The 22,237-nt window shown below is 44.3% G+C and overlaps 1 non-coding gene and 1 pseudogene across 1 annotated transcript; one reads left to right on the top strand and one right to left on the bottom strand.

The window, feature by feature from the left end:
* The first annotated feature begins 1,747 nt into the window (after nucleotides 1-1,747).
* Nucleotides 1,748-1,865, top strand: LOC124546350 (annotated as a pseudogene).
* Nucleotides 1,866-6,373: 4,508 nt separating this feature from the next.
* Nucleotides 6,374-6,448, bottom strand: Trnat-ugu. Its single transcript has one exon. It is a non-coding gene; the product is annotated as a tRNA-Thr (tRNA).
* Nucleotides 6,449-22,237: the final 15,789 nt, after the last annotated feature.

The following is a 22,237-nucleotide window of genomic DNA, read 5'->3' on the forward strand; positions in this document are numbered from 1 at the left end:
TGACGGGCTACAGACGCGAAATTTAATCGACAGTAGGAAGATGCTGTGATATGCAAATGATTAGCTTTTCAGAGCATTCACACAAGGCCGGCGCCGGTGGCGACACCTACAACGTGCTAACGTGAGGAAAGTTTCTAATCGATTACTCATACACAAACAGCAGTTGACCGGCGTTGTCTGGTGAAACGTTGTTGTGATGCCTCGTGTAAGGAGGAGAAATGCGTACCATCACGTTTCCGACTTTGATAAAGGTCGGATTGTAATCTATCGCGATTGCGGTTTATCGTATCGCGACATTGCTGCTCGCGTTGGTCGAGATCAAGTGACTGATAGCGGAATATGGAATCGGTGGGTTCAGCAGAGTAATACGGAACGCCGTGCTAGATCCCAACGACCTTGTATCACTAGCAGTCGAGATGACAGGCATCTTATTCCCATGGCTGTAACGGATCGTGCAGCCACGTCTCGATCCCTGAGTCAACAGATGGGGACGTTAGCAAGACAACAACCATCTGCAGAACAGTCAGTTCGACTACGTTTGGAGCAGCAAGGACTATCAGCTCGGAGACCATGGCTGCGGTTACTCTTGACGCTGCATCACAGACAGGAGCGACTGCGATGGTGTACTCAACGACGAACCTGGATGCACGAATGGCAAAACCTGATTTTTTCGGAAGAATCCATGTTCTGTTTACGGCATCATGATGGACGCATATGTGTTTGGCGACATCGCGGTGAACGCACATTCGAAGCGTGTATTCGTCATCGCCATACTGGACTATCACCCAGCGTGATGGTATGGGCAGCCATTGGTTACGCGTCCCGGTCACCTCTTGTCGGCATTGACGGCACTTTGAACAGTGGACGTTACATTTCAGATGTGTTGCGACCCGTGGCTCTACCCTCCATTCCATCCCTGCGAAACCCTATATTTCAGCAGGATAATGCACGACCGCATGTTGCAGGTCCTGTACGGGCCTTTCTGGATACAGAAAATGTTCGACTGGTGCCCTGGTCAGCACATTCTCCAGATCTCTCACCAACTGAAAACGTCTGGTCAATGGTGGCCGAGCAACTGGCTCGTCACAATACACCAGTCACTGCTCTTGATGAACTGTGGTATCGTGTTGAAGCTGCATGGGCAGATGTACCTGTACACGCCATCCAAGCTCTGTTTGACTCAGTGCCCAGGCGTATCGAGGCCGTTATTACGGCCAGAGGTGGTTGTTATGGGTACTGATTTCTCAGGATCTATGCACCCAGATTGCGTGAAAATGTAATCACATGTCAGTTCTAGTTTAATATATTTTTCCAATGAATACCCGTTTATCATCTGCATTTCTTCTTGGTGTAGCAATTTTAATGGCCAGTAGTGTATGTATGTTCCACTTCTTGCCCTAGACCGCTAGACCGCTTTCAACTCAACTTGGTACTCATATTTCTTCCTGTCTGGCAAGAACCACTGTGGGGTAGGAACCATCTACCTCTCGAAGGAGAGACGGTGGGGATGAAAAAGAAGAGTAGCTCACGAAACGCTATATTCATCCAGTGTTTGGGAATGAGAGAGCTTAGTGACTTGCAACAAACTCTCCACATAAATTTAAAGCCTTACTACACTCCACAAAATGATGAAAGGAAAAAAAGATTTTCGTTGTGCATGCAGTAAAACTGCCTCATCAGGCATGATAATTTACTACTTCTTTACTACTAACTCTAGATGAATTTTTGGACCGCATTCAAAATACCGGGCAACGGCCTTTCCGCAGTGGATACACCGGTTCCCGTCAGATCACCGAAGTAAAGCGCTGTCGGGTTTGGCCGGCACTTGGATGGGTGACCATCCGGGCCGCCATGCGCTATTGCCATTTTCGGGGTTCACTCAGCCTCGTGATGCCAATTGAGGAGCTACTCCACCGAATAGTAGCGACACCGGTCAAATAAAACTATCATAACGACCGGGAGAGTGGTGTGCTGACCACACGCCCCTCCTATCCGCATCCTCAGCTGAGGATGGGCCACTTGTGGCCTGAAGACGGAGTGCTTTGTTCAAATATACCACTGAATGCACTTGCAAAAATATATTATTGTACGACACATAGTTCAGAAGATATGACGTCATGAGTACCAACACACGAGAAAAACTGCCTCTTTCTACATGACTTTTTAATTTATTAATTTTTTACTACTAGCTCTATTCGCAACACGTTCCAGAAGCAGTATCTACATACATCGCTTTATGTAGCTGCAAAATCATATCATTCTGCGACTCATACTTCAGAAGATTAGATGTCATAAACATTGAGCTGCATGAAAACGAAACTGCAGGGCGAAATTCGCAAGAGTCACGGGTGAAATACACTCCTGGAAATGGAAAAATGAACACATTGACACCGGTGTGTCAGACCCACCATACTTGCTCCGGACACTGCGAGAGGGCTGTACAAGCAATGATCACACGCACGGCACAGCGGACACACCAGGAACCGCGGTGTTGGCCGTCGAATGGCGCTAGCTGCGCAGCATTTGTGCACCGCCGCCGTCAGTGTCAGCCAGTTTGCCGTGGCATACGGAGCTCCATCGCAGTCTTTAACACTGGTAGCATGCCGCGACAGCGTGGACGTGAACCGTATGTGCAGTTGACGGACTTTGAGCGAGGGCGTATAGTGGGCATGCGGGAGGCCGGGTGGACGTACCGCCGAATTGCTCAACACGTGGGGCGTGAGGTCTCCACAGTACAGCGATGTTGTCGCCAGTGGTCGGCGGAAGGTGCACGTGCCCGTCGACCTGGGACCGGACCGCAGCGACGCACGGATGCACGCCAAGACCGTAGGATCCTACGCAGTGCCGTAGGGGACCGCACCGCCACTTCCCAGCAAATTAGGGACACTGTTGCTCCTGGGGTATCGGCGAGGACCATTCGCAACCGTCTCCATGAAGCTGGGCTACGGTCCCGCACACCGTTAGGCCGTCTTCCGCTCACGCCCCAACATCGTGCAGCCCGCCTCCAGTGGTGTCGCGACAGGCGTGAATGGAGGGACGAATGGAGACGTGTCGTCTTCAGCGATGAGAGTCGCTTCTGCCTTGGTGCCAATGATGGTCGTATGCGTGTTTGGCGCCGTGCAGGTGAGCGCCACAATCAGGACTGCATACGACCGAGGCACACAGGGCCAACACCCGGCATCATGGTGTGGGGAGCGATCTCCTACACTGGCCGTACACCACTGGTGATCGTCGAGGGGACACTGAATAGTGCACGGTACATCCAAACCGTCATCGAACCCATCGTTCTACCATTCCTAGACCGGCAAGGGAACTTGCTGTTCCAACAGGACAATGCACGTCTGCATGTATCCCGTGCCACCCAACGTGCTCTAGAAGGTGTAAGTCAACTACCCTGGCCAGCAAGATCTCCGGATCTGTCCCCCATTGAGCATGTTTGGGACTGGATGAAGCGTCGTCTCACGCGGTCTGCACGTCCAGCACGAACGCTGGTCCAACTGAGGCGCCAGGTGGAAATGGCATGGCAAGCCGTTCCACAGGACTACATCCAGCATCTCTTCGATCGTCTCCATGGGAAAATAGCAGCCTGCATTGCTGCGAAAGGTGGATATACACTGTACTAGTGCCGACATTGTGCATGCTCTGTTGCCTGTGTCTATGTGCCTGTGTTTCTGTCAGTGTGATCATGTGATGTATCTGACCCCAGGAATGTGTCAATAAAGTTTCCCCTTCCTGGGACAATGAATTCACGGTGTTCTTATTTCAATTTCCAGGAGTGTATGTATTCAAATATTTTGTGAAATTTTGTTTGAATCAGTAGATTTGAGAATAATAATATTGTCGATGCTATTGCTTAGACAGTAAAATATTTAACTGATGGTTCACTTATTATTATATTTTTATTTCTTGTTAGAAGTGGAATAAATGGAAGTAAGTTGATCTGTCGACCTGTATTGTACGAACCCGGACAAGGCTGAGGGAAAAAAGCTCCACCCAAATTTCTGGATCGATTTCAGCCGAAGTTGGTACACATGTTATTATCTGAAAAGAAAGTGGAAGGAGGGGGGGGGGCGAAATGATAAAATGGTGACGGAGAGAGAAGATGGTAAGACGACAGAGAGGGGGAAGGAGGAGAGAGAGAGCGGGAGCAAAAGATGGGCTGAGTGAGAGGGAGGAGGGAATGGACAGAGAAAGGGAAGAGGAGGATATGAACAAATAAGAGGGATGAAGTGGAGACAGAGAGAGGCAGGAGGAGGAGATATAGGGAGAGGAGGAGATGTGCAAAAGACATGGGAGACAGATAAAGAGACGGGAAAGGATCAGATGGACAGAGAGAGGTTGGAGCAGACGGACAGATAGGCGGGAAGGAGCAGATGGACAAGGAGGGGGTGGAGGAGGTGGGCAGGAAGAGGGAGAGGAGGAGATGATCAGTGACGGTGGAAGAGGAGATAGACAGAGAAAGGAGGAAGGGGGAGATGGACTAATAGAAGATTTGAATAAATACATACGCTGGCAACGTCTAGTACTCAGTTAATTTACAGTACAACACGGGATGCATAGGTCGACCGCGCCAGTGAATTTTGGGTGCCTGAATACATTTACTGGTGCCTGCGTACTTATTATTCATAACATAAGTCCTATATGCTTGTGTAATCTACGTTTCTTTAATTCACTTGCTTATAATTTTCCATACTTGGGTAAAGGTAGAATTGTAAATTTGTGGTGAGGTCTTATGGGCCCAAACTACTCAGGTCATCGGTCCCTCAGCCCATGCCCCAAGGGAGGACTCGAACCTCCGACGGGGGAAGCCGCACGGACCGTGATAAGCCGCCACAGACCATGCAGCTACCCGGCGTGGCAGTAAAGATAGAAAAAAAAATTAGAATTACATTCCTGGAAATGGAAAAAAGAACACATTGACACCGGTGTGTCAGACCCACCATACTTGCTCCGGACACTGCGAGAGGGCTGTACAAGCAATGATCACACGCACGGCACAGCGGACACACCAGGAACCGCGGTGTTGGCCGTCGAATGGCGCTAGCTGCGCAGCATTTGTGCACCGCCGCCGTCAGTGTCAGCCAGTTTGCCGTGGCATACGGAGCTCCATCGCAGTCTTTAACACTGGTAGCATGCCGCGACAGCGTGGACGTGAACCGTATGTGCAGTTGACGGACTTTGAGCGAGGGCGTATAGTGGGCATGCGGGAGGCCGGGTGGACGTACCGCCGAATTGCTCAACACGTGGGGCGTGAGGTCTCCACAGTACATCGATGTTGTCGCCAGTGGTCGGCGGAAGGTGCACGTGCCCGTCGACCTGGGACCGGACCGCAGCGACGCACGGATGCACGCCAAGACCGTAGGATCCTACGCAGTGCCGTAGGGGACCGCACTGCCACTTCCCAGCAAATTAGGGACACTGTTGCTCCTGGGGTATCGGCGAGGACCATTCGCAACCGTCTCCATGAAGCTGGGCTACGGTCCCGCACACCGTTAGGCCGTCTTCCGCTCACGCCCCAACATCGTGCAGCCCGCCTCCAGTGGTGTCGCGACAGGCGTGAATGGAGGGACGAATGGAGACGTGTCGTCTTCAGCGATGAGAGTCGCTTCTGCCTTGGTGCCAATGATGGTCGTATGCGTGTTTGGCGCCGTGCAGGTGAGCGCCACAATCAGGACTGCATACGACCGAGGCACACAGGGCCAACACCCGGCATCATGGTGTGGGGAGCGATCTCCTACACTGGCCGTACACCACTGGTGATCGTCGAGGGGACACTGAATAGTGCACGGTACATCCAAACCGTCATCGAACCCATCGTTCTACCATTCCTAGACCGCAAGAGAACTTGCTGTTCCAACAGGACAATGCACGTCCGCATGTATCCCGTGCCACCCAACGTGCTCTAGAAGGTGTAAGTCAACTACCCTGGCCAGTAAGATCTCCGGATCTGTCCCCCATTGAGCATGTTTGGGACTGGATGAAGCGTCGTCTCACGCGGTCTGCACGTCCAGCACGAACGCTGGTCCAACTGAGGCGCCAGGTGGAAATGGCACGGCAAGCCGTTCCACAGGACTACATCCAGCATCTCTACGATCGTCTCCATGGGAGAATAGCAGCCTGCATTGCTGCGAAAGGTGGATATACACTGTACTAGTGCCGACATTGTGCATGCTCTGTTGCCTGTGTCTATGTGCCTGTGGTTCTGTAAGTGTGATCATGTAATGTATCTGACCCCAGGAATGTGTCAATAAAGTTTCCCCTTCCTGGGACAATGAATTCACGGTGTTCTTATTTCAATTTCCAGGAGTGTATATTAATACCGTCAGCTGCTCACGGGGGTTGATATATATCAATGGGGACAGGTGAAATTGTATGCCCCGACCGGGACTCAAACCCGGGATCTCCTGCTTACATGGCAGACGCTCTATCCATCTGAGCCACCGAGGGCACAAAGGATGGTGCGATTGCGGGGGCTATTCCGCGCACGCCTCCCGCGAGACTCACATTCTCACCTTGTATGTCCACACGCTACATTCGTAGTGTCCCACCGCAACACACTCATTACTCGTGGAAGACATTCTTACCAATTCCCGTAACAGTTTGGGGAATGTGTGTGCATCCGCACAGAAGAACAGACACCATATCCATATAAGTATATAGTTCTGGCAATACCGGCCATGACCTTCTTATTTTGTGCGGATGCACACATATTCCCCAAACTCTTACGGGACTTGGTAAGAATGTCTTCCACAGGTAATGAGTGTGGTGGGGTGGAACACTACGAATGTAGTGTGTGGACATACAAGGTGAGAATATGAGCGTCGCGGGTGGCGTGCGCGGAATAGTCCCTGCAATCCCACTATCCTCTGTGCACTCCGTGGCTCAGATGGATAGAGCATGTGCCATGTAAGCACGAGATCCCGGATTCGACTCCCGGTCGGGTCGCACATTTTCACCTATTCCCGTTGATATGTATCAATGCCCATGAGCAGCTGACGGTATTAATATAATTCTAGTTTCGTTCTAGACGCCTGCAGGTCATCAATGGTGTCTTTTCTGCCGGACATGTCCGAAAGAACAGACACCATATCCATGTAAGTATATATTGAAGACAGAGAACGAATGCATGAGTTCAGCGTCGTTAATTTTGTGGTGGATAGTAACTTTAATTTTTCTATACATTGAGCAAGCAGTAGAGGAAATTAACGAGAAATTCGGATGCAGAATTACTTTTCAGGGAGGCGAAAACTTAGAGGTGTGCCGAAGACGTTGTAATTCTTAGCAGGTGACAAAAAACTTAGAAGCTGAGTTGAACGGAATGGTGTTTTTCTTGAAAACAGGTTTTTACAGGAACACCAACGAAAGTAAAAGAATAGCAATGGAATCTATCCGATTTAAATCACATGATGCTAGGGGAATTAGATTAGGAAATAAACCAGGGAAACTAATATACGAGTTCTATTACTTGGGCAATAAAATAAAGGACGATGGCAGAGAGGGTAGAGACGATAGTAACATGACATCGAATAGAAAGAAAGGCCTTATGTGTTAGGAAGTCTTTCCTGAAAGTATTTGTATTGAGTTTGGTCGTATACCGAAGTGAAACGTAGACCACAAATAGTTCATCCGTATCTGGCACAATAGCAGACATTTTCATAAACTACGTAGAACAGGAGGAACATTGCTTAAAAATACAATATACTACAAAAGATTTTTAGATGATACCTTAATTTTACTCAAATGTGACACCAAAGACACCAATAACATCTCAAATTTGTTTACTAATGTGCACAAGAAAATAAATTTCACCGATGAATACCAAAAAACTATAGCAGTAATTTTCTATATTTGTGCATAGAAAACAAATAAATAAATATAAAAGCAGGCGCAAGTTCAAGATACATAGAAAAAAGACAACCTCCAGCAATACAATCCGTGCCATATCGTGTCACCCAGACGAAAACAAGAAAGCTACACACAAAACGATGATACGCAGAGCAAACAAAATCCCAATAAACAAAGCGGACAGGGAGAAAGAATTAGACATCATTAAGCAAACTGCAGTGGATAAAGACTTCCCCAGCTCAATGATAGACAGTATGCAGAGACGAATAACAAAAAAGAAATTCCTGGGTGTGTAGAAGCAACTACTAATACAATCAAATGTATCGTTACCTTACCTTATGTAGATAACATTTCTCAAAAAATAGCAAACCTATTTAGGTCACTAAAGTGAAAGTAACTTTCTCCACGAACAACAAACTACAACAGAAACAAGTCCACACCTTAAACAATAAAAACTTCTCAGGCTCAGGAATATACAAAATAACATGAAAAACTTCCTCACGCTACTACATTGACAAAGTGGCAGAATTTTTCAAATTTAGACACAATGAACATAAACAGGTTACAAAATCAGTAATAGCGATACACACAAAAAGCGCTGGACACCCATTCGAGACAACAGAAGAAGACCTTAAAGACACTCCACCTCTTCCAGAAATCTCATAAATGGATTTAATGGAGGAGGTCGAAATTTTTGTACATCGCAAACCGCAAGGAGAAAAAAATCCTCAAAGACAGACTAAATAGTGGATGAGTTAATTTCTTCAGCTGTTTCTCCGGCATATGATAACTGTAACAACTTTCATAAATATGTAAATTTCGTCATTAGAAAAAAGTGATCCCTTACTTAGTAATCAGTATTGGTGAAAATACGTTTTATAATTTACAACATTATGTATATATATACATAATGTATATATATAATAGGGGATCATGGAGGAATTTTATAAAGGGGGCTATGCTCCAGACTGAACGCTGAAAGGCATAATCAGTCTTAAATGATGATGATGATGATGATGATGTATATATATAATTTAACCCAATAACATCGTAACAACTCTGAATTTGTACCAACTTTTTGTAGAGCATAGTGTCATAATATCTTTGTAGCATGTTTTGTAAACAAACAGTATGAGTGGTGATTTGCATGAGTATACTGTATAATGGAGGAGACACAATACCTGTAAGTAGCCAAACTAAAGTACAATTGTGAACAATAGCGTTTAAAAACAGTCAATGATTCATTTTGTAGGATTTTTCGAATTCAATATAACTTCAAAAACACGCAAGAGAGGCAGAAAATCACACAAGCAAACATCACCAACCATATCCATCTAAACAAATGTACAAATGCGCTTAAAAATGAGGATAAATTCTCGTAACTCGTTGTGCTCAGCATAAAAAAATTAGTAACTGCTGTACTTTCTTCATTTAAATCACGAAGTTCAGACACACTGAGAACGCAAGGTTTAGAAATGTGGTACTACAGTAGAACGCTGAAGATTAGATGGGTATACCGAACAACTAATATAGATTAATGAATTGGTTCAGAGAAAAAATAAATCTTTATATCTCATAATCCCACACGTGGAATCAATCTCTCTTGACTAAGACACTCAAGTACATTCAGTTAACACAACGAGATTGCGTCATCACCTGATAACGCGATTATTTACACTATGTAAAATTTAGGTCGACCATCTCGTTGTGTTAGAAAGTATGCCACGGACTGTGGGTAAACAAGATAAGAAGAGAACGATGCCTTTTGCATGTGTTATTACAGAAGGATAATGAAAATTTAATGGACCGCTAAGATACAAAGAGGGTTTTCAAAGAATCGGAGAGGAATGGAAAACACGGAGAACTTCAGGAAGGAATAGGCCGATAGGGTAAGTGTTAAGACACTTCTATGGTACCAAATGGCGCCGCAGAGGGTAAAATGGGCAGCGCAAGACAAAAATTGAAATATATAGTACGAATAATTGAGAAAGTACGCCTGGAGTACGGCATTGTATGATAGTGAAACATGGACTGTGGGAAAACCGGAACAGAAGAGAATCGAAGCATTACAGATGTGGTGCTACAGACGAATGTTAAAAATTTGGTGGACTGATAAGTTAAGGAATGAGGAGGTTCTGTGCAGAATCGGAGAGGAAAGGAACATGTGGGAAACACTTTTAAGGAGAAGGGACAGGATGATAGGACATACGTTAAGACATGAGGGAATGACTTCCATGGTTCCAGAGGGAGCTGTAGAGGGCGAAAGCTGTAGAAGAAGACAGAGATTGGAATATATCCAGCAAATAATAGAGGACGTAGCATGCTAGTACTACTCTGAGCTGAAAAGGTTGGCACAGGAGAGAAATTCGTGGCGGGCCGCATAAAAAAAAAAAAAATAATAATAATAATAAAATAAAATAAAATAAAATAATAATAATAATAAAAAATAAAAAATTGAGGAAGTAGGATGCAAGTGTTACTATGAGACGAAGAGATTGGTGCAGGGGAGGAAATCACTTATACGGCTGATTACCTAAGGAAAAAAAATTCTGCTTATGTGCAGGAGCAGTACTTGTTGTATGAAAGGCACTATCCACAGGTTGCCTGCACACATCACACAAGTGTTCGACTATAAACGTGCATAGTGGATGTAAACAAAGATTGAATGAACCCATAATCGAGTCAAGGCTGTAGCAGGTAACGGACACGATGGACGTTGCGAACGACCTATACGTCGAAGCCGCGAGAAGAAAACCCTGACGTCATGGAACTATTTGAGCGCAATGGGTTACGAGAATTAGCTATTAAGTTCCCTGTTACAGTGACAAGGGACGAGTGGTACTGATATCTTTCAAAGTACTGAAATTTTAGCAGTAAGAAAAAAAGTATTCTTATAAAAATTGAATAGTTCTCTCATTGCTGTCCAAAGACTAGGTGAGTGGTGAACACTTGCGTTTCTGTCGGTGAATCCTGAGATCTACTTGTTGTTTATTTTAGCTGGCATTAAACTGAACTTTCACCAACAACTCAGATTCCCAAATTCACAACGCCGATGGATATGTCTTTCGTTTGCTGTGGTTGTTGGCCACGGCATCTTATGTATTTTTGAGGCAACCTTATGTAAACAACAAACAAGCACCACTAATAATCTTGCTTTATTATCCTGATCTTAAACAATGTGAGGCAAATGCATCGCAAGACTAAAGTACAACCTTCACCCAGGCTAAAGACAATGCAGTGAAATGTTGTACAGGTATCTGCACAACACACTTGAACAGAATGCGTTGTATACCAAACCATGAGGACTGGCATCAACATACCAGTTGACCTGGAACCTATTTGAGGAGAAGATTATCAAATGCGGTCAATGTTTTGAGATTCTGTGTGATGTCAGATCTTCTCAGTAGTATTTTAGGAAGAAGATTTTAATTTGCTTCCAGAGTGGTTGCTTCGTCTATTATTTTCTCTATTACACTATTTTAGATTTTATAGTCTGTGCATTTTAAACACAAACCGCATTGAGACATACGTCTTTTGGTGTTGTGTGTGAGCGTGAGTGAAATTGTGTGTTCATGGTGCCTGAGGATTACATTTTGTATTTTACCTTTTGATGAGTACTTTTCGCAAAACAAAAACACATTCGTATCCAATTAGTTGAGTAAGAGCATTGATGACTTCGCTGTTGCGCGCCCTATACATCCCACCACGACCACCACGACCACAACCACCACCACCACCACCACCACCACCAAGAATCTCACCACAACAACCACTCACGCAAGTGCTGCTGCCAAAAGAGATGCCTTTTCAGTTGAGGCCGGTACTTTTATTCTAGGGTGTAGTGACATCGTTCTCTTGCTGTCACACAATCCCCACAGAATGATTACGACGTATCTTACGGCTCAGTTTAAATATCATCCATATTTATGTTGGTGGCTAGTAACATAGATAGTTAATCCACACAAATGAGAAAGGGAGTCCCAAAAAAATTGACGATTCTGGTCGCATGTAAATGTTGTCTAAAATGTTTTGATTCAAGGGGTAGAAATGGCTAGAAACACACAAGAAGAAAAATCAGTAGAAAAATGCTAAAAAGTTAATCTATCAGAATACTATCTTGTCGTACATCGAACGATTCCGTTTGATAAGAGAATTACAAAGCTAGTTGGATTTCGTCAACGTAAAGCATTTAGTATGTTGCAGATATGTATTTACCAGACATTTCATTAACAAATAGTAATTAAAACATCGTCTTTAAGTGAAACTGGTTGTCAAAAGCGAAATATTTTTAACCTCCTGTTTCGATTGAATTACATCAAGTACTTCAAAAGCGTTTTCCAAAATTGACAGAATTAAGATCAGCCATGTTCTCATGGCAGGTTTCGCAAGATTAATTAATGGAACATAGGTCCCACAAAACCAGTCATATCACTGAGAACAAGAGGCGGTTCTTTCAGTACATGTTAGTAAAGCTAATTTCTGAAAGAGAAACCAAATATGAAAAATGTTAAACACATGAAGAGGGCTGATAAAATGAATATAAGTAAAAGGGTCAAGATGAAAAGGGGCGGGGGCGGATAACTGCATGCAGTTTTATATAACTGCCAAAAGTGGCTGCTGTGTTTCGTCAGAACCAGCTTCTATTACGAAGAATTTAGGATACGAAGATAATCCCAAAAGTAAGGTCTCCTATTTTTTTATAAGTACATAGACCTGTTTCTTTCTAGAATGGTTTACATCAGTTTACAGCTTGAACATTTATCTATTTACGACATAATCACAATTTCTGTCGATGCATTTTTGTAGACGCTGTGGCAGTTTTTGTATGCCTATGTCATACCACCTCGCCGCCATGCTGTTCGGAAAGTTCTGAACCTCTTATTTCACCTCGTCCTCGGAGCTGAATCGCTTTCCGGCGAAATGTTCTTTTAACCTAGGGAACAGGTGATAGTCACTGGGCGCCAAGTCAGGACTATAGGGTGGGTGGGTGATTATGTTCCACTGAAACTGTTCCAGGAGACCAATGGTTTGCCGAGCGATGCGTGGGCGAGCGTTGTCATGGAGAATGTGTACGCCCTTGCTCAACATTCCTCTTCTCCGCTTCTGAATTGCCCGTTTGAGTTTTTTCAGAGTCTCGCAGTACCTGAAAGTGTTAATTGTAGTCCCAGTGGGCATAAAGTCGACCAACAATACCCCTTTCCGATCCCAAAAAACGGTTGTCATGGCTTTACCGGCAGGCTGTATTTGTTTGAATTTCCTCGGCTTTGACGAAGAAGAATGCCGCCACTGGCGTGATTGTTGCTTGGTCTCAGGCGTAAAGTGGCCCAGGTTTCGTAACCCGTGACAACTGAGTCCAGAAAGTTGTCCTGTTCGTCTGCAAGGCGGTGAAGAAATGCGCGGGAAGCATCAACTCGTTGCCGCATGTGGTCCTCAGTCAGCATGCGTGGCACCCATCTTGAGCACACCTTCCGGTAGTTCAATGTTTCCGTTAAAATTCTGTGAGCGATGCTTTGGGAAACCTCAGGAACCAAAATGGCTCAAATGGATCTGAGAACTATGCGACTTAACATCGGAGGTCATCAGTCCCCTAGAACTTAGAACTACTTATACCTAACTAACCTAAGGACATCACACACATCCATGCCCGAGGCAGAATTCGAACCTGTGGCCGTAGCGCTCGCGCGGTTCCAGACTGAAACGCCTAGAACCGCTCGGCCACACCGGCCGGCAGGAACAAACGTGCAGAGATCATCCAGGGTGATCCGCCGATCTTCACGCATGCTTTGCTCAACCTTCAGCACTGTCTCTTCAGAAATTGACGCTCTCCCGCTTCTTTGTTCGTCGTGAATTTCTGTCCGACCAGCTGCAAACTTACGAACTTTTTTGACATCCATGCACAACTCACCATACACGTCCGTCAATTGGCGATGGATTTCAATCGTCGCAGTGCCCTTTGCGTTCAAAAACCGAATAACTGCGCGCAATTCGCACTTGGTGGCGGTAACATCCAACGGGAGCTCCATTCTCAACGGCTGCCAAGCCAAGACTGAGCGCCTCAGCGCGGCGTGCGCATGTTTAAACACAGCGCGTGAAGCACGCTTCATAACAGTGTGACCAGCTGCCACACAAACAGAGTTCTGTACTTATAAAAAATAGGAGAACTTGATTCTGGGATTAGCTGCGTATAGTGAAAAAAATAGAAACGGTGTTTATCTGCAGCAGCAGCTTTTGAATGGAACGATTTGTCGCAATTGGCCTCGCATTTATAGAAAGCGCGGCCATCTGAATAGTTAGTTATACGATATTTCACTGCCTGAGTTATTCTGATTACAATGCAAAGTGCGGCGGCTACAGCCTGTATGAAATACATTAAATGTATTCGCAGTCGCGATTAAGGACAACCATCACCTGTAGAATGGAACGACGACAATGCAAATTCTTTTCCGGACCGGGACTTTCAAGTACAACGCCTGACCTGTACGGGAATAAACATAATGGATGTACGAGTCCAGGTCGTAGGCGCATGGATGGCGACATATGACGGTCTGGTTGGAGCCGTGAGTCGCGCAGGGATAGTCAAACGACAAGGCGACCGCTAGCTATAAGCGGAAAATGCTGCTTGAGTCCCAGTCCGGCACAAATTTTCACTGTTGCCATTCGCTTCTACAGCTGATGGTTGTCATTATTCGCAATTACGAATACATTTAACAATGATTTAGTTGGATAATTTTGCACCACAAATCGCACTGATGTGAAACGAATCATTTTACATTTGGATCGCAAATTAATTTGTACATATTGTTAGATGCTGAACGTCTCTAAGTTTTTTAAAGTACAGGGTGATTCAAAAACAATACCACAACTTTAAAAATGTGTATTTAATGAAAGAAACATAATATAACCTCCTGTTATACATCATTACAAAGAGTATTTAAAAAGGTTTTTTTTCACTCAAAAACAAGTGCAGAGATGTTCAATATGGCCCCCTCCAGACACTCGAGCAATATCAACCCGATACTCCAACTCGTTCCACACTCTCTATAGCATATCAGGCGTAACAGTTTGGATAGCTGCTGTTATTTCTCGTTTCAAATCATCAATGGTGGCTGGGAGAGGTGGCCGAAACACCATATCCTTAACATACCCCCATAAGAAAAAATCGCAGGGGGTAAGATCAGGGCTTCTTGGAGGCCAGTGATGAAGTGCTCTGTCACGGGCTGCCTGGCGGCCGACCCATCGCCTCGGGTAGTTGACGTTCAGGTTTCATAACTAACCTTTTTCGTAGGACTCTCCATACAGTGGATTGTGGAATTTGCAGCTCTCTGCTAGCTCTGCGAGTCGATTTTCCTGGGCTGCGAACAAATGCTTGCTCGATGCGTGCTACATTGTCATCACTCGTTCTCGGCCGTCCAGAACTTTTCCCTTTGCACAAACACCCATTCTCTGTAAACTGTTTATACCAACGTTTAATACACCACCTATCAGGAGGTTTAACACCATACTTCGTTCGAAATGCACGCTGAACAACTGTCGTCGATTCACTTCTGCCGTACTCAATAACACAAAAAGCTTTCTGTTGAGCGGTCGCCATCTTAGCATCAACTGACGCTGACGCCTAGTCAACAGCGCCTCAAGCGAACAAATGTACAACTAAATGAAACTTTATAGCTCCCTTAATTCGCCGACAGATAGTGCTTACCTCTGCCTTCTGTCGTTGCAGAGTTTTGAATTCCTAAAGTTGTGGTATTCTTTTTGAATCACCCTGTATATACAGACGTGATTAATTCCTACCACCACCTTTTACACATAACAGTAAAAGAAATTCTTCTACGGAGCAAAAGGAGTTGTCAAGGAGCAACTTTCTCAGTTCGTTTTCACATTTTACTCTGCTATCTGCCAGACTGGGTAAGTGATCAAAAACTTTTCTCGCAAAAATGATTCAAATGGCTCTGAGTACCATGGGACTTAACATCTCAGGTCATTAGACTCCTAGACTTAGAATTACTTAAACCTAACTAACCTAAGGACATCACACACATCCATGACCGAGGTAGGATTCGAAATTGCGACGGTAGCAGCCGCCAGGTTCCGGACTAAAGCGCCTAGCACCTCTCGGCCACCGCGGCCGGCATTACTCGCAGCACTGTGCACCCCTTTTTGTGCTAAAGACAACCTTAATGTGGAGCAGTGAATGTCAGTTTCCCTTCTGGTATGTTATTATGTACATCATTGTTCCTTCTGAAATGCAGTGAATCATTTACAATAAATTACATGAGAGAATAAATACACTGTGAAACAGTAGTCGGAATGCCCAACTCATTAAACAGATATCTACAAGATGGTAATGATTGATGGCCACTTATTAGCCTTAAAGCACCTTTAGGAGCAATGAAGACTTTCTTACAGACGAGTTATCCGAGAACATTATTCCATATGACATTACTGAATGAAAATATGCAAAATATGACACCTTTCTGATTTGTTTCTCCCGAAGATTTGCAGTGATTCTAAGTGCAAATGTGGCTGAACTGCTTTTTCCAGTTAAATTCTCATCAATAAGGGCACCTGAGAATTTTGAAGTTTCAGGCCTATTTATTATTCCCTCGCTATGTGTCATCTCTGTTCAAAAAATGGTTCAAATGGCACTGAGCGCAATGGGACTTAACATCTGAGGTCATCAGTCCCCTAGAACTTAGAACTACTTAAACCTAACTAATCTAAGGACATCACACACACCTATGCCCGAGGCAGGATTCGAACCTGCGACCGTAGCGGTCGCGCGGTTCCAGACTGAAGCGCCCAGAACCGCTCGGCCACCACGACCGGCTCATATCTGTCATTGATGTACGATCCGTAGATGTGCTGATCTGAATATGTTGAATCTCTTTAAAATTGAAGTTGAGACCAGGCGTAGAAAACCAGTCAATGATACTTCTATGTTTACCATTTCTTCTAGTTTTGTATGTATACTGAGACTCATTACAATACCAGTGTCATCTGCAAAATGAACTAATTCTTATTATTTGCTTAACAGCAAAGACTAAGTGACAGACGTATGTTAATTGTGAATTATACTGAGCTGTTGAACGATAATAGAGCACTTGCCCGCGAAAGGCAAAGATCCCGAGTTCGAGTCTCGGTCGGGCACACAGTTTTAATCTGCCAGGAAGTTTCATATCAGCGCACGCTCCTCTGCAGAGTGAAAATTTCATTCTGGAAACATCCTCCAGGCTGTGGCTAAGCCATGTCTCCGCTATATCCTTTCTTTCAGGAGTGCTAGTTCTGCAAAGTTCGCAGGAGAGCTTCTGTAAAGTTTGGACGGTAGGAGACGAGATACTGGCAGAAGTAAAGCTGTGAGTACCGGGCGTGAGTCGTGCTTCGGTAGCTCAGATGGCAGAGCACTTGCCCGCGAAAGGCAAAGGTCCCGAGTTCGAGTCTCGGTCGGGCACACAGTTTTAATCTGCCAGGAAGTTTCAGATCAGGATGCTTTTCCAATGCTTTCCGTGATTCGTGAAGTCCAATTTAAGATACATCTCTGCCGCCATCGTAGAACACGATGCCAGGCGTTGTCTCTAATTCGCCTGCTCTGGAGTGAATTTTGAGCCCAGAGTCAAGTACACTGTTTAAAGTAACACGAAATCGGTGTTTACCTCCCGCGTACCGCACAACTGAGAACACGCGATATCGCTTGGGAGATAACGCACGCGCTTTTCACGGATAAAATCAAGCTATCATGCAGAGTAGCAGTTTGATTTTCTGATAATGGTGCCGCTGTAACAGCGTCGTAACAAGTGGGTGATCCATTTCTGTACCGCAGCTGCAAAAAAGCAGAGAGGTGAGGTAACTAAGTCACGCGTCGATAGAAGATAAGAAAGGCGAGTCTCTCAACGTGACTACACGATACCACGTGCAGAATTTCAGATAGCTGTTACCTCCACAGGTATCCTGCGCAATTTTTCCGTCTAAAGCTACTAGAAATGACTTTTGTCAGCTGCCAACTGCCCAACAAAGTTTTGTAAGTCAGTTTTAGTATCAGTGTTTAAATTCTTCGCAAGATCACGTTCCAACTTTTGTAGGAAGTGCTGGTACTAGATTACAATATTTACGCATCCATCGCTAAAATCCAACGATATTTTCTTCTTTTACTTCTTCTTCTTTCCAATGAGGCTTAGGCCTTAGTGACCTTGACTGGCTTCGCAATATGTTTATTCCCATTCCACAATCCTTCTTCTGACTGGCTTGTATCTGCTTGTTGCTTTTGGTAATCCTCCTATTTGTAGGCACGAACTGCAGTAAAACGACTGAAGTCAAGGAGAACTTTCGTAACAACTTCTAAGGCACTTGGAACCACTGTCGAGAAAGATAGATTGCAAATGCGGAGGGCTGCGATGTACCTTCACCCTGGCTGGAATATAATTTCAGAAACGCTAGCTCCTGGCTATGATAAGAAATGGGCGAACTGAGATGTGGGGTTGGCAGGTCAAATATTAATTTGGCCAGATAGGGCATCACTGATCAGTATGATATTCAGTGCGACTGTGGGAAAGACCTTACCGTTCATCATACGCTTCAGTACAGGCTCTATCCATCCTCTTGCACAGAAGATTAACTTCATGAAGGAGCAGAAAATGCACTGGAAGTAGCCAAGTTTTGGGCAAGAGTAATATAGTCATAACAGTGTACAAAGTTCCCGTGATATAGGGGTAGCTTCTTTTATTAGGAATCAAAACGTCCTCGGTACCAGGTTCGAAATCCGCCACCGCTTAGACTTTGATTAATAATCAGCACTTTCCGCCCGGACTCTCATTATGCCAACTGTTTTGTCAAAGAGGGCGGAGGAGCGGACAGAGGTTCAGGGCACTCTCTTGTCCTTGGGGGTGGGGGTGGGGGGGATGAGGATACAGATGGCGGTGGAAACCACCTCATTAAAGACACCTAACTTGTACCCACACGACATGTGGCTTGTAATTGTCATGATGATATCTGTTATATCCTAGCCAGTAATGCCACCCGAGCCCGCTGCCAAAAGGTTGGCAGCGTCAAAGTCCGGACGCCGTCCGCATAAGCAGCGCCAGCGAGACAGGAAATCGCCGCAAGTCTGCGCGCGCCACCGCTGGCTTCTGGCTTCTTAAGCGCTGGAGTCGCGAGCGCTAGGACAGTTCTGGATTCGCCGCTCAGTTGTATACTCGCCACCGAATTGTGTACTTGCTAGTCAGTTGTGGGTTCATCGCAGCAGAGTTGTTGTTTGTCGTCAGCCGACGCTGACCTAGCCGCTCCGACTCGAACTAGACAGATTTCTGTAGACACGGAGTTCACTACTGTGTTGCTGTATCTTCGTTAATAAAGATAAGTACCGACTTTTATTTAATCAGAGTGTTTGGGTTTTCATCTTTCTGTTCACTGTTCCAGCGGACCGGTCGGCCCGCTATTAAAAGTGTGGCGGTGACTTCGTAAGCCGTTTCTACAGCGAATTGCTTGTCGCTACGAACGCCGCCACAAAAATCTCTCCATTGGCAAAAGATTCAGGAATAGTCCCCCATGCGGAGGGGGCAGTGACCATGAGAAAACAATTGAGTAATCAACGAAAGGATAACGTTCTGCGAGTTGGGGTGTGGAATGTCAGAAGCTTGAATGTGGTAGGGAAGCTAGAAAATCTAGAAAGCGAAATGCAAAGGCTCAGTCTAGATATAGTAGGGATCAGTGAAGTGAAGTGGAAAGAAGAGAAGGATTTGTAGTCAGCTGAGCACAGGGTATTATCAGCAGCAGAAGAAAATGGTATAACCGGTGTAGGATTCGTTATGAATATGAAGGCGGGGCAGAGAGTGTGTTGCAGTGAACAGTTCAGTGTTAGGGTTGTTCTTTTCAAAATCGACAGCAAACAAACACCGACGACGATACTTCAGGCTTACATGCCGACGTCGGAAGCTGAAGATGAAGATGATAGAGCGAGTATATGAGGTTATTCAAAGGGTAATACAGTATAACAGTAATAATGAAATATCGTCGAAGTAAATCTGGTGATGCCAAGGGAATTAGATTTGGAAATAAGACACTTAAAGTAGTGTATGAGTTTTGCCATTTAGGGAGCAAAATAACTTATGATGGTCGAAGTAGAGAGGATATAAAATTTTAGACTGGCAATGGCAAAGAAAGCATTTCTGAAGAAGAGAAGTTTGTTAACATCGAGCAAAGATTTAAGTGTCAGGAAGTCTTTTCTTAAAGAATTTGTATCTAGTGTGGCCATGTATGTATAACACTCGCTTGCTATGACACAAACCAATGTTAGCCTGTGAGGGAATTCTGAGTTTTGACCCCGTGTTTGTCTAATAGATAAAGGGTATCGGACAGTAATTTTGAATATGTTGTATTTTACAGAAAAACTAAACAGGCTTTCCTTTGAGGATAATGAAAGTAGGAAGGTTCACACGAATGAAACAATAAACGGTCGTCAGCCCAATTAGGTACATTAGTTTGAAATATTATCTTTAAGAAAATTGAATATTAGTTGTTGAAGTGACTTTCATTAAGATGTCCTTTGAATAGCACTCTGCATACGCATAAATACAGGGCGATCTAAGTTGTGGGTAACAGTAGTTACCATTAACGCACAAAACAGCGATCATAGAAAGCAAAATTATACCCAGCTCATAATAAAAACAGTTACAATCACGATCATTACGTGACTTAGTACTGAGATGTTACTGCAGGAAGCACCGAACTAAGTTGGACATGGAGGGGCTTCTCACTTGACTGACATATAAATACCACTAATAAAATTAAATAATGCTACAATCACACTGTTTATATTCCCATTTATTTAGTAGCAATAATATTCCAATTATCTTTCTAATAGGAGAAGAATATGGTGGGGAACCTTAAACTGATACTGTCTCACTAGCCAAACTCTATGATTATTTCTGTAACAAAATTCAATTCAACTAAATTCAATTCCTAGTCTCACTTGGAATAGTTTATGTTTTTATCCTTCAAAGCAAATTACTCAACACTGATCTCGATTAACTTTTAAAAAAATCGTTCATACTAGCAATCAAGGCTAAACTATGTTTCAAATAACGTTAAACTTATGTGCCTTTTCCATCACCTGTGAAGCAGGTATTTTAGACAGCAACATTTACACAGTCTGGCACTGAATTTTAGCACATTTAACACACAGAAGTAAATTACTAGTTTGTTTAAAACAGAATACTCGATTTTCTGAATACTTAGGATAAGAGATACGGTTGTAAACACAGGTTCATAGCACTTGGATTATTATTGAAAACACTCACACAAATTAACTTGTCCATGCTCTGATACATATCTGTATGCTTGAAGCTGGTGGAGCAGTGGCGAAGTTATGGTGACAAGCGACGTGGCGGCTAACTGTACTCGCGGCTCTTGATGTTTGAATGCTCTTTACAATTTCTTCTTGGCGACGGATTTTTAACGTGTTAGAGCCGTTCCTTATTGCCGAGAGTACCAGGCAACAACCAAATCCACATCCGAGGCAAAATTCCTTGGAAAACGGCTTCCAAATGCCTCCCTTGGCACCCTCAATGTGTACTGTGCAGCGGCTAGCCACTGACCGCTTACCGTTCCCACCAAGGAGCCGCCCAGTTCGACCGCCAAAACCATTTTTTACATCGCTCCAAGCCACTTCCGTTGTGGAGGGACTTCCTACATCTTTTACGTTATACAACACAAGTGTCCTAAGCTTGAACCAGCTTTCAATATACAATGTTTTCTTTACAAACACACATATATTATAAAATGTCATTATTTTAATCATTATTTAGTTTTTTTCCCATACATACATTACAAACTTTAAATTTCCTGTCACAAATCAATGACATTAAGTAACAAAGAACAAACACTTCATAATCACAGATACACAGTTACATAGTATAAATCTACTTCTAATCGATATAGGTGTTACATATGGAAGTGAAATATGGACGATACATAATTTAGACAAGAAGAGAATAGAAGCTTTCGAAATGTGGTACTACAGAAGAATGCTGAAGATTTATTGGGTAGATCGCGTAACTAATGAGGAGGTATTGAATAAAATTGGGGAGAAGTGGAATCTGTGGCACAACTTGACTGGAAGAAGGAATAGGTTAGTAGGACATTGTTCTGAGGCATCAAGGGATCACCAATTTAGTGGAGGGTAAAATTCGTAGAGGGAGACCAAGAGATGAATACATTAAGCAGATTCAGAAGGATGTCGGTTGCATTAGGTACTTGGGGATGAAGAAGCTTGCACAGGTTAGAGTAGCATGGAGAGCTGCATCAAACCAGTCTCTGGACTGAAGATCACAACAACAACGATACAGTAAGTAAAGCGAGATGAAAATCTAATAGGAGTAGAAGAAAAGGTTACATGAGAATA

Source organism: Schistocerca americana, chromosome 8 (assembly GCF_021461395.2).
Source record: "Schistocerca americana isolate TAMUIC-IGC-003095 chromosome 8, iqSchAmer2.1, whole genome shotgun sequence".
Classification (NCBI taxonomy): domain Eukaryota; kingdom Metazoa; phylum Arthropoda; class Insecta; order Orthoptera; family Acrididae; genus Schistocerca; species Schistocerca americana.